The sequence below is a fragment of the Octopus bimaculoides genome, chromosome 8 (genome assembly GCF_001194135.2).
Source record: "Octopus bimaculoides isolate UCB-OBI-ISO-001 chromosome 8, ASM119413v2, whole genome shotgun sequence".
NCBI classification, from domain to species: Eukaryota; Metazoa; Mollusca; class Cephalopoda; order Octopoda; family Octopodidae; genus Octopus; species Octopus bimaculoides.
The window spans coordinates 73,174,435-73,179,395 of record NC_068988.1 but is presented as its reverse complement, the minus strand read 5'-3'; positions in this window follow the sequence as shown (position 1 = coordinate 73,179,395).

The window sequence follows — 4,961 nt, the reverse complement described above, 5'->3', positions numbered from 1 at the left end:
AGTCATTTGATTGCAACCATACTGGGATACTACCTTTAAGGGCTTTAGTTGAACTAATTGACCCCAGGACTTTTTTCTAAAGCCTAGTACTTATTCTATTGGTCTCTTTTGCTGAGCTGTTATGTTACAGGAACAAAATTTTAATTTAAGGAAAACAAAACAGTTATTAAAAACTCCAGCATATTTTTATAGAATATGGCACACATTTTCTTACAAACACAATGCAAAAGGTTATTTAATAAAACCACTATCAGCCTTGATTATTGCCTCAATCAGGCTTCTGAAATGACTATATGTGTTGATCAGGTGATCTTTATTCATGTTGGGTATAGCAGATGACATCAGCAAATTTTTTGTATTGTGGGCCTGCTTATTGATCTCCCTTTCAATGACACACTTTGATGTAGCAGTCCAGTGAGTAGGAGGCCAAATGTTAAGAGTAACATGATTGTGAACATTTTCAGTGATCCACTCCTGAGCTATGCAAACTGTATGAGAAGGATCAGAGTCTTGTTGGAACACATGCAACCTCCTCTGAACAATTCACTCGATCAATGGCTTGACAACTCTTCATTGTCTTGATATAGGCTGCCATGTCCCCAAGACCTTGCAGGGAAAAAGTGAGGAGGCTTGACATGACCTCTAAGGCCATCCCAGGCTATAGGAATTTGGTGTGCACAACAGATGGGACATCAGTGGGGCTTTCACAGGGACATCTGTCATACCTCCTGTTCCTTTTTTGATTCTGAACAAAGTTCTCATATGAGAAGAACTGGCACATGCTGGGTTCCTTGTAATGTTTGAGTTTGTTTAGCAAATGGTTCTCCCGGGTCTTATTGAACATGAATTTCCCTCCCCTCATAACATAAGTTTTGTAATCTAATGTCTTCATGCACCACACATTTAATTTTTGACTCTGACACATGGAGATGATTGGCTGTCAGTGACTTGCTGGAATTCTCATTCATGATGCCCTGAACTTACTGGACAAACTTGATTTTACTGACAATGCTTGTTAAGAATGCCTTTTTCTCTTTTGGCTATGGAAGACATTCCCATTAGAGGCCAAGAGCTCTTTTCTGATCTTCAGCATGAAGGACTTGGCAACATTTAAGAATGTTGCAATCTCAGAATCACTGTGGTTGGCAAAAGTTTTGTTCTCATATGGCTGACACACCCTGTTAATATGTGTGTGTGTGGCATTTGCATTTGTTCCCTGTCATTGCTCAACAACTGGTGTTGGTTTGTTTACATCTCTGTAATTTAGAGATTCATCAAACGTGACTAAAATAAGTACTGGAATCTATGACTGAAATTAGTAAATAAGATGGTATAGAGACTTCAATAGAAAGCACTTCTGTCCAAAGAATTCATGATCAGGAAAAACTACAGTAAAATTGGAATTAGTTGATGTATAACAAGTATTCAAACAAAGCTAACAAGGTAGAGGGGTAGAAGAACAATTCAGTGGTTCAAGTGTATTTGAATAAAAGCCAAGATGAGTGATTTTGATCATCACTGCACAAGTCATTAATCTCATCACAAGACCTTACAATCAACACTGATGAAACTAACCCCCAATATGGAAAATATGAAGAAACAATCTATAATTTTATTTCTGTGTGTCAAAAGCAACAGATCCTATTGCAGTTTACCTGCACTGAAAAACTAGTTAAGAATATAAAATAAACACAGTAGACTAGTTGTATGAACACCAACCAAAAGCAGTTACTGAAAATTAAGGTATAACTCTTTTTTGACAAAAAAATTGAAACCAATAAGTTAGACGTTAAGGACAAGCAGAAAAAGTTCATACACAACTGAGAAAATGCATCATTAATAATAGTAAGTCTGTTACAATACAAAGATCATAAAATTTGGGATTATGTACCTACATACAACACTGCCATCATAATGGTATTAAGTTCCCAGGTTACATCAACTTTCAGGAAATATGTCATCAAGAAATAACTCAAATATTGTGCACAGTATTAAATAAGTAGAAAGGAAACTTTTCCTCTTTGATTAGGCATAAATTTTGTTTTTAATTGTACTTATTAATTCCAGAGGCAAGAATTGAAGAGCTAATTCTGCTTTGCAACTTAGTATTGTAAGACAAAGGCTCAGAAGACTTGAAAAATTTACAACTCCAGGCAAAAGCAATTCACCTTCACTTAGTGATACAAAAGATGCAATAATATAAGGACTTGGATGCAACGTATTGGATTTACTCTTTTACTTGTTTCAGTCTTTTGACTGCGGCCATGCTGGAGCACCGCCTTTAGTCGAAGAAATCGACCCCAGGACTTATTCTTTGGAAGCCTAGTACTTATTCTATCGGTCTCTTTTGCCGAACCACTAAGTTACGGGGACATAAACACACCAGCATCGGTTGTCAAGCGATGTTGGGGGGACAAACACAGACATACAAACACACACACACACATACACATATATATACACATATACGACGGGCTTCTTTCAGTTTCCGTCTACCAAATCCACTCACAAGGCATTGGTCGGCCCGAGGCTATAGTAGAAGGCACTTGCCCAAGATGCCACGCAGTGGGACTGAACCCGGGACCATGTGGTTGGTAAGCAAGCTACTTACCACACAGCCACTCGTTGAACATTTTACAAAAGTATTGACTTCAGACTTACTCAGCTGTTGCTAAAATAAAACATGGCAGCAAGTCAAAGTAAAAAGCAAAATATCATAAAATGGAGACAACACAATGGTTTCTAGGTCAAATAAATCAAACTAAAATCAATTATGTCACTCTTGATTGGTAAAAGTGTAAAGTGAGGGGCCTTATTGAATATAATTTTATGGTTTGTTAAATAAATATTTCTCAGATATCTAGACAGCTAACTTCAACATCCACATCTTTAAATCATATCAAAGAGACTTGTCTATTAATTTCATTTTTAAATATTAGCTGTCAAGGTTAAACCATTATGTAAATTTCTTTGTACTAGTTATTGTCTACATTTTTCATGAGAAGATATATTCTTCTTAGCTTCAGTAGAAGAAAGGCAAACTATCTCTGAGAGATAAAACTAGTCGAGTGATCTTCACTTCCAGCTGCTAAAGCTACAGTTGATTCTTCATGAGTTATATTTTCAGTAAATACATTTCTTCATAAGACTCCAAGCCACAGAAACAAAAAATGAGAAATGCAATTGGCTGGTCATATCTTGTGGTAGTTAGATCATTGATAAGCAAAAAAAAAAAAAAAAAAAACAGAATTAAGATGGGCATCAGCAGGAGAAAGGAAAAGTACCATGGGTGACAACTGTGCTGAACCCTTCAGGAGACCCTGAGAAAACATGCAACCAATCAAGAACTGCTGCCCTACATGCAAACATATGACTAATATATATGATGTATGCATATGTGTACACATACATATTAGTGAATCAAATCCCAACATAGATTTTCACATTTTATTTTCACAGGTTAATTGTATCTTTTACAACAATTTTCAGGTAAATATTTACAAAGCAAACAGTAGCTAAAAATAGGTGACCTTGTATTGTTAAAGGAAGATAATCTATAAAATACTTCCAATATTAAAATACTTTTTAATCAATGTTATTTTTAATCAAATTAAAAAATTAAAATAAATATTGTCTGTTCAGAACTGGTTTAAACTTCTCAATAAAATTCTTTTCTTGTGCCCACCTTTTAACTTTGAGCCATAAAGTTTATAAAATGGAAATATTAAAAAAATTGTATAATTTCCATAGTCTCAGTTGGTTGCACTTAGGAATCCAACAGGAAGGTCTAATGACAGTTGCTTCTGATAGTATCCAATGGAGGAGGTGCCTGAGGACTTTACTCCCATGGCCCTCTCAGGAATAGTGGGCAAAGAAGATGGTAAGTGAGAAAAAAAAAAAGATTCACATGTGAATATCTGATGACTTGTTTTTCATAATCAGAGAACACCTTCATTTGTGTTCATAATATGCAATTTACTGGTGTGATGTCTCCTCAGTCAAAGCTACTCTTCCAGACCAATGAACCTAACAAGAGCACATGCTCTTGTTTATAGGAATCAGCAAACAAATTATTTGATGATATCTGCCAAACAGATAATTATTCACAGGGTGCATGTAGAACTGTGAGAATCCAAGCAATAATGTATCTATTCGTTCTTAATTATGTTCTGGAAGATTCAAATATCAAATGCCTGAATTGTGAGGAACTACAGTCAGACTGAAAGTTATATCACATGCAAGTACACAGGTAGCAATTTAGAAACCCTGATCTCAGACATATCTTATTAAGTTGTCATTTAGAAATATGCAGCAATAAAATTTTTTTTTATATTTCCATTTTATAAACTTTATGACTCAAAGTTAAAAGCTGGGCAAAAAGAAAAGAATTTTATTGACGCTTAAACCAGTTCTGAACAGATAATATTTATCTGAATTTAATTTGGTTTAAAAATAACATTCACTATAAAAACTTTTGTAATACTGGAAGTATTTTATAGATTATCTTCCTTTAACAATACAATGTCACCTATTTATAGCTACTGTTTGCTCTGTAAACATTTATCTGAAGATTGTTGTAAAAGATACAATTAACCTTTGAAAATATGAAAATGAAATGTGAAAATCTATGCTGGGATTTGATTCACTACTATGGGTGAGTGCATGAAGAGTTCCTTAACTTTGTGATATTTATTAATATAAATGTTTGATATTTATGTATTTTTAAAGCTTTACACTTTTAATGTAATAGAAGAATTTGATAAAGATTTTCCAAGATCCATACCAATATTTCAAAGTTACAAGACTTAATCGAGACATCTCTCAATACAAAAGTTGCCCCATCAGGGTTTATAATTTTGTAAGCAGCATGGTGACTTCACTGGTTCTGTAAAGTGGTTGGTATTAGGAAGAACATCTAGCCAAGAAACCATGCCAAAGTAGACACTAGAACATGATGTGGT